Here is a 9087-nt window from a genome sequence, read left to right as displayed (position 1 = left end):
CCACACTTAGCAACAGACTGTGGTGTGCTCTCTGGAAGCCCACAAGGCCCTGTGCAACAGGATAGCCAACCCCAATCAAGCAAGGCCTTGCCTTTTAAATAAGTTCTCCATCCTAGTTGTCCACTATTTGGTTATGTGACAAAGATCATCTTCTCTCCAAATAGCTAAGAATTGTGGTGCTAACACGTGTAGGGAAGGCCACCCTCAATAGCAACAGCTTTGAACTTAATTCCTTAAGTTGACTGCACAACTCATGAAGGAACAGCTGCAAAATTCACCTTTCAGATTGTTCCCAAGATTGAATCAACCAGGAGAAAAACTTATTATTATTATTATTATTATTATTTTTTCATGCTTCTACTCAACATTTACTTCCTCCTTGATATTTAGCTGATTTAAGAACTACCAGTCTCTTTAAATCAAGGTCTAATTTGTTACCACTGAAAAAATAATTCTATGGCATCTGTAACTCTTGGTGAATAGTCAGCTCAGACTTTTTTGGTGTATGTTGAATTTATTGCCTATCATTTAAAAATAAAAAGTTTTTAGTTCTCATTGTTGAACAGAATGGAGTCTTTGTGCTTTATTTATTTTTTAAATTGTTTCTTCCAGTGGCTCCCCAAATAGTTCACTACACCATAAGTTACAGGAGAGAATGAATGAAATCTTGGAGAAGTGGGCAAAAGAGCAAGGAACGGAATCCAAGTGCAGCTGGAAAATAGAGCAAAACAGCTGCTTTTGGGATTCCGTTGCCCATTCTTAAGCCTTTGCAGAAGCTGATAACTGATTGAAAGCAAAATAGGAGGTAAATTCTATGGCTGGAGAGACACAGCTGCACGCTGCTAACCCCACAGAGGGCAGCAACATGCATGACACAGCAAGGGTGGGAAGATCATTTCAGTGACAGTAACATTGCACACTTAAATCCTGCAAGTAGACAAACCCCAATGAAAGTCAATAAATCCACCTCAAAGTCTCAACAGCTTGTATTCGCGTCCTTCTGAAGACTCAAATCTTGCTTTTCAAGGTTCAGACTTTATCTTCACACAGTGTGTCATTAAGCGGCAGGATTCATTACCGCAGGATGTGATGATGACCGGCAAACATGGCCACATAGAAGGAGGACAAATTCATGACAGACACATTTCATAAAGTCTGTTAACCTTGAGGACTCCGTGTTACTTTCCGGTTGGGGGAAGCTTGCCTCTAAGCTCCAGTTGCCAAGAGCCTCCACCTTCTGGACGTGAGCCCGAGGCAGGTCGGTGGCCTCTGTAGGAAACAAAATGTTGGATTAAGATCTTGACTGCGGAGAAGAATTGAAAAACCTAATAGGGGAGCCACAACTACATGACGGAAGCTTTTCACATCGGCCATCCATCTCATCATTGTCAAAACAAGATGGCTGGGGCCATTTCCACTGTGACTGCTAGTTGATTTGGATTAAGTAAATTAGGAACAGTAGGTGTGCTCTGGTACCATCAAAAAGCATTATCTCTGGAAATCAAGGAACCAGAAAATGGGTTGAGAAAGCCAAAGACTTCTGCTGCTGCTATTTCAAAATTGATTATCTCTGAGCCACAGTGGCGCAGTGGTTAGAATGCAGTACTGCAGGCTACTTCTGCTGACTGACGGCTGACTGCAATTTGGCAGTTCAAATCTCACCAAGCTCAAGGTTGACTCAGCCTTCCATCCTTCCGAGGTCGGTAAAATGAGGACCCAGATTGTGGGGGGCAATAGGCTGACTCTGTAAACCACTTAAAGAGGGTTGTAAAGCACTGTGAAATGGTATATAAGTCTAAGTGCTATTGCTATCTCTGATCCAGAAAGTTATTAGGACAATGGCAAACAGGCTCTGGTAGATCTGAGCCATACATTGGTCAAATCTTCCAAAGCTATCCGAGCCAACTGACCATCACCACATCCTGTTGCAATGATTTTCAACAGCTAATTAAACAGTGTGGTGCAACATATTCCCTTTCAGGTGTCATTATAAGATGCCTAAGCCACCTGTAGATTGAAAGCACCAGGTGTACAGAAAGGTTTCTCCTGAAAGCGTACCAAGAACACCTTTCAGCCCACAAGACTTGTTTGGAAATGTTGCTTATGCAGTATTGAATGGCGGGAGAGAAATGTTTGCGAATCAGAGATCTATTCCAACATCACTTGCGCTGGAAGCTTGATAACTGCTCTGCAAGCGGAATAGGCCTTTTCCATGGCCACAACCTATTCCTGCTGCAAAACTTTTTTGGGGTGGATTATTTCTCCCCCTCTTCCCAATCCCCTTTTCAACTTATTGCTGCTGCATACAAGAAAAAAGATAGAATGTATGTTGTTAAAAATGAATGGGAAATTTTATTATGTGTAAACAACGAACATATTATTGCTAAGATCTATAAAATGTTACTGAAATTGAATCTGGAAAATGAACTTGTAGAACATTACATGATTCAGTGGGCAAGGAATTTTGGATATAATGTGAGGTTTGAACAATGGGAAAATACATGGGCGAAGGATTTAAAATTTACATTAAATTATAATCTAAAAGAAAATTTCTATAAGATGATGTATCGTTGGTATTTAACACCAGGTAAGTTATCTAAGATGTATAAAGGTATGTTGTATGAATGTTGGAAGTGTAAAAGTAAAGAAGAGACTATTTATCATCTATGGTGGACATGTGATAAAGGAAAAAAAAGGAGTATGATTCATATTTTAATACAGAAAATTTTCAAAATGGAGATAAAGATGAAACCAGAACTTTTCCTTTTGGGAACTTTGTTTCTATGTATGTTGACAGCAGCAAGACTATTCATTGTATGCACAAAAATGGAAGAATACTTCGATTCCTACTATGGACCAGTTGGCTGAAATGGCAAAATTGACTATTTTGAATTTTTGATTAAAGAAAAGAATATAAGTACTTTTGTTTCCACATGGAGACCACTTCTGAACTTTGTGCTTGAAGTGGAAAAGAATGAAACTTTGGTTTTACTGAGTAGATTGATACATCTTTATAGAAATGGCTTGTTCGTATTATTATAAAAAAGCAAGAAGTTGTGATTTGATGTTCATGTCTTATTTTACTGGAACAGAGAGAGTCAGAAGTCAATGTTGTCTTTCTTTTTTTCCTATCCTTCCTAACTTCTCTTCCCCCTCTTCCTCCCCACCGTTTTCCTATTTGCTATTGTATTTTGTATCATATTTTATTTTATAACCAAACAAAAAAGTTAAAAAGAAAAAAAGAAGAAAGCCTTTTATTTTATAACCAAATAAAAAATACAAAAAAGAAAAAAAGATAGAAATTGGGAGGGAAGAAGCCTTCCATGATCTTACTCCTGCCTGTTGCCACCAAGTTCCCCAGAGCTATTATATTCTCTGGGGTGCAGCCAAGTGGATTTACCAGGGTCATATTTCAAATCTTTTATTGCTATTCAACTTCCTTGTAACCCTTTCTCTTGCACAGCAGATGTACGCATTGTATTATTAGTAGCCAGGAAATAAGAGACGGAGAGAACCTACAGGGGAAGAGACTCTCGTGGGAACAATGAGAAGGGTTGACATGGAGGACCAGGGAGAAGGACCTCAAGGAAGGAGAAAATATTGGCTTTGGAAGAATGGACCACTAACAGCAGCCAAATCTTTGGCTCCAATAAATACACATATTCCACAAATTCCTCAAGCTCCAGTAACAAAAGGAGTCAGAGTTATTGCCACTTTTCTGTATTACTCTTGAAATCATAGCACCCTTGAAAGGGCCTAAGTACCACTAGGATTAGGGAAACTGAATATATTGCTGAATTACCAACCGCACGAGCCAGCAAGGGCCCAGTATTTCACTAATTTCATTATTTTTGTTATTTGTTTGGCAGCTGTATCAATGGCACAAGCAATGAGTGACATTCCTGACTGCTTTTGGTAGTAGAGTTGTTACAGGATTCTTAGGCCCCCTGTCTAATTTCAGAAGCATGATGGATAATACAACCCCTTCTACTACTTTGGAGCCCTTCTTTCTTAGTTGCCAGGCAACCCCCCTGGAAGGCCACAAGAACTTCTGTCACCAGATACAGAATGTCCTGGCAAATAAGCCTTATTGAATGCCATGGGGCACATAGATACAAAAAGATATTCCCATCCCATCTACCCCATTTACCCCTCTCCCCAAATCCACGAGCTTCTTACAGAAAGTGTCTATGAAGATTCTTAGTCATTCAGGTCATGGTTGATCCCAAGTTGTTTTTTCAAGAGGCAACTGGACTTTCTGGTTTTTCTTTGAAGATGTTTCGCTTCTCATCCAAGAAGCTTCTTCAGCTCTGGCTAAATCTGGCACCTTTTTCAGAGCTGGAGAAACTTCTTGGCTGAGAAGCGAAACGTCTTCAAAGAAAAAACCAGGAAGTCCAGTTGTCTCTTGAAAAAACACCTTTGGGACTACAGAAAAGCATTACCAAGGAAAAGCATGTTCAGTTTCTCACATTTTACAGGTAGTCCTCAACATATGATCACAATTGAGCTGTTGTTAAGCAAGATAATTATTAAGTGAGTTTGGCCCATTTTATGATCTTTCTTGCCACAGTTGTTAAGTGGATCGCTGCAATTGTTATGTTAGTAATATGGTTGTTAGGTGAATCTGGCTTCCACATTGACTTTGCTTCTCAGAAGGTTGCAAAAGGTGATCCCATGATCCCAGGATATTGCAGCCTTCATAAATACATAGCAGTTGCCAAGTGTCCTAATTTTGAGCACACGACCACAGGGATGCTGCAATGGTCATTAAGTGTGAAAAATGGTCATTTTTTTCAGTGCTGTTTAATTTTGAGCAGTTACTAAAAGAATGTAAGTCAAGGACTACCTGTATTGGGAGACCGAGACATCCAAATGTAGTGATCCTCCATTTATCAGCACCGCTTCCAGTATTAAACTGACCAAAGCAGTAGATCTCAATCTTAATAACTTTAAACTGCATGTATGTTGATGCCCAGAATTCCCCAGCCAGCATACTGGCTGGGGAATTCTGGGAGTTGAAGTTCATGCAGCTTAATAGTTACTGAGGTTAGAATAAATTGTCTTTGAAGATGTCCACTTTTTAAAAGAAGTCTGAAAAAGTATTGCAATTGCTATAAGGATAGCCTTTCATAGTACTCCATATTCATTTCAATTTTGTCTATTTTAGCATGTTAGGTAGATAATGGAGGCATGTGGGATTAAAAACACTGGAATAGCAGTGTTAATGATGTAAAGCACCAATACTGTAGTACTGCTTTGGAATGGCAATATAAGATTATATGGCAGAGATGGGAAGCAGTGACCCTACAGGTGTTCTAAGTGGTATGATCAAGAATGAGGCATGCTAGGAACTGTAGTTCAGTAACATTAAGTAGGAATGCTTCCAGTCACTGTTATAGAAGTTCAACCTTAAGTACTTTTTGCATACATTCCTTTGCTAATATGGGTGGAGATTTGCACATACTGTATTTATGCACATTTATCAGTTTTAAGAAGAAAACCAGAAAATGCTGTTCTCTCTTCTTAAAAGCCTGGTTGAGAAAACCAAAAAGGTTTTTAGTTTGAAAGTAACCCACTCAAAAGGATATGTTGAACATTTACTGAATTGATATGTACAGCTACTTAAAAAGCCACAACTTACATCAAAACCACATCCCTTTATAAAGAACAGAGCCCTGCATCACATATGCATCATGTTTCAATGAAGTCAAACCAACACCTATCTGAACAAGCCCAGTAGCCTTGCCTAATGCCCTTTATCACTATTCCCAACCTTAGATTATAGCCACAATCTTAGATTTTCTAAACTGCACTTTAAATCTTCACAAAGCCAACCCACGCCATTTAAGGAGGTGGTGCACAAAAGCATTTTTAAAAAAAGACACAAAGAGACAAGTATCAACAGAACATGCACATACACAATTCCTACCCACCTCTTCAATTTCCTCTTTTTAAAAAGAGGAACAGTCTTGTGCCAAATTCTCTCCAAGTTATTTCTGAACTCCTGAAAACAATCTGCACACAAATCATTCTGTATCATTATTCAGCCTGCAGTTGTTGAGCTGGATCCAGGCGTAATCATAACAAGAGTAAATCTATGGGATTTAAGTCATTCATGAGTAATTTACAAGCTGACGATTTCAATAGTCCCTTTGCAGGTTATGACTAAACCTGGAACTAATACCTTATTCTTAAACCTGTGAAATTTCAGTCCATTTGGACATTTTTTCTGCTTAACCTTAAACTGAGTATTTTTGTATTGAAAAGCTCTCTAATTCAGTGATGATGGCTACTTAAACCTACACACTGAACGCCTAGAATTGGCACTAGCTCTACAGAAGACTATTCCTTTTTCAATACGATCTACACATGGTTGGCCATATGCAAAAGAGAACACTGTTTGTTTAGTAGAGGAAAAATCATCCACTTGTATCTAATGAAATTCCTTTTCCTAGATAATGAAAAAAAAAAGCAGAAATCCAGTCTTTTGAATTCAGCTCATTTGACAACCTGAACCATCCATGTAATAGAACAACATTATTTAATGCAGATGGTGGCAATAATGCAGATTGCTGCCATTGACTCTGAAGACACCAGTGAATACCTTCAACCAACTAGATGCCACCAATCTGGCTCCCGATTTAAAAGACAGCAATTTCACACCTTTTTAAAATTGCTGTTTCTCCAGCAGAGATGCCGAAAATGAGGTTCCAACTAAGCCACTGGGTTTTTTTTCTTCTAAAAATCAAAATTCTCAATGTGAGATCAGGAAAGTTTACTACAAGAAGGGAAATCTGATCTACAGGAGTCTATTTCTGAAAGGAGCCATGTCTTTGAAAGTTGCATAATTTCAACAGATGAAACTAGCAGTAGCAACTTTTTCTGGACCGGAAATGCAAGAAGGGGGAAAACCTCAACTCTTGAAAGGCACGAACTTTCTTTCTATTCATTAAAAAAAAAAAGATAATTTCCCCCTAGTTTAGGGGGAAGTAATTTACATTAGCAGCAGAGGCATTGTCCCACTTCTATTTCCCCCCAAATACATTTTTCTTAAAAATAGATACATAAATAAGAGACAGGAAAGAGTCAAAATAACAGCTTCCTATTTTTTAATATGGAAAGCAACCGGCAGGAGTAAGGACTCTTAGAAGAACTTGTATATTCAGTTCCAATAAACTGAGTTGGATCAACATGTTTTCTTTTACTTCAAGAAGCAACCTCTATTTGTACCTTCGTTTTGGTAAGATTTGCTTTCCTGTACAATAACTATTAGTTATTGAAAAGCCCATCTGTATCTAGAATACTTTTGGCCCTGGAAATTAGGGGATGGTATGAGGTTCATTTTTGGGCAGTCAACCTCCCAAGGCCATTTTGCAGATTGGTCGCCTGAGGCCACCCTACTAATTTCTGGCAAGGCAAAGGGAACAGTGTACTTTTGGCGCGGTGGGATGAAGCCTGGCCGGTTCTCCCGAGGCGGGGAGTAAAGAAATAAATGACCCCCACACTTCTGTTCTTTTTCTCTCGTGGCCCTGCCCAGATGCACCAGGAAAGGCCATCTGCCCTCACAGCCCAGATGGATGTTTGCCTCGGCAGACCAAGATGCGGCCATCAGGTGCAAGCTCTCCTAGGCGCTGCACTTACTAAAGGGACCCCACGGCCGAAGGGAGAGAAGAGGTTACCCTGAAGAAGATGAGGGGGAGCAAACCAACCCTGGTGGCAAGGAAGGCGCTTGCATTGCTTCAAGGCCACGCTCCGCTTCCTTCACCCGGCCGCACCCTGGCCGCAGGGCCGGGGGAGAGCGGCAAATCCTTTCCGCCTCCCGGCTCAGCCGCGCCACCCTTGGAAACGCTTTTGAACTCCCGTAGTCAAAAGTCACGGGTGGAAACGCCTGCAGGGAGGAATCGGGGCTTTCGCGGGTCTTGCTTCTCCCGCGCCCGCCCACCTGCCTGCCAGGAGCACGTGCGGCTCTCCCGCTGCCCCGTTTGCAGACCCGTCTCTCCCTCCTTCCCTCCCTCCCTCTCCCTCTCTCACCTGGCCGGCTTCAGGAGGCAGGTGGTCTCGCTTGGCTCTGCTGGATGGTCCCAAAAGTCAGCAAAGGGCCGGGCGAGGCCTCGCTTTGCAGGGACCACACAGCCGTCTGACCCGCCCGCCGCCCCCCGCGCGCGCAAAAGCTGCGCTCCGGACCGTTCTGCTCCGCTCCTTCCCGGGTATTTTATGCGGAGAGGATCAACGCATTTTGCCCCCTCCTGGGAAGCCCATCTCGACCAATCAGGGCTGTTTGGGGCAGGCAGGAATCCCCCTTCCTATTGTGGGGTTTTTTTTCCTCCCCCCCCCCAAGTCCAAACTAACTTCTGCTTTTCGCTAGGCAGCTGCCGTCGGTGCTGTCGCGGCTGCCTTTGCAGCCAAGGCCGCCCGGCTACTTTCGCTTTTGCTATTACTTCTTGGCCAACAAGTCGCTCCCGGGCTGTGCCCGCCCTGCTCCTGGGCTCGGCAGTCACGGGCGCTTGTCTCCTATTACAAGCTCATCAACGGCCCCCGGCTTTTCCCTCTCTCCGCCCGAGCGTCTGATTGCCTCCGCTTCGGTGGAAGAGGCTCCGGGAACGGATCGCGGCTTTACTAGCTTCTTTGGACGGGCCGGTTGGCAAGAACAGGCCCGCTTGGAGTCGGCGGAGGTGACAGGTCTTTGGAGGGGAATTGCCCTGCTGGCAGCCGTGGGGTTGCGTGGCCTTCCCCTCTCTCTGTACACACAGTTTGTGCTCCGTTACGGCTCTAGGTAGCAGCTGCCATGCAACGCGCCAAACTCGCTTCGTTAAATACTGCTTTTTTTAAAAAAAAAATACTACACACTTTATTAAATACTCCCCCCCCCAAAAAAAAACTATAAGATTCTTGCTTTTTCAGACTTACTATTAAAGTATCGCCCTTTTTCAAACTTCCTACAACAGTTTTCCAAGCTTACTGCCTACTAACATTTCCCCACCGAATTTACTACTCACTTTATTAAATACTTGTTTTTCCAAAATATCAGTCTTGCTTTTTTAGACTTTTAAGTGTTGTTTTTTAAAAACTTCCTACAACATTCAAGAC

At 42.0% G+C, this 9087-nt stretch overlaps 1 long non-coding RNA gene across 1 annotated transcript; it reads right to left on the bottom strand.

Moving 5' to 3' along the window:
• Positions 1-558: 558 nt before the first annotated feature.
• Positions 559-8737, bottom strand: LOC113447629 (uncharacterized). The gene is made up of 2 exons (XR_003375639.2): positions 8032-8737; positions 559-1269 (listed from the first exon to the last, which is right to left on the bottom strand). It is a non-coding gene; the product is annotated as an uncharacterized LOC113447629 (long non-coding RNA).
• Positions 8738-9087: the final 350 nt, after the last annotated feature.

The sequence above is a fragment of the Pseudonaja textilis genome, chromosome 2 (assembly GCF_049901715.1).
Source record: "Pseudonaja textilis isolate UNSWEBS1 chromosome 2, rPseTex1.2, whole genome shotgun sequence".
Taxonomy (NCBI): domain Eukaryota; kingdom Metazoa; phylum Chordata; class Lepidosauria; order Squamata; family Elapidae; genus Pseudonaja; species Pseudonaja textilis.
The sequence above is the reverse complement of the archived record's forward strand: the minus strand, read 5'-3'. Positions and strand labels throughout refer to the sequence as shown.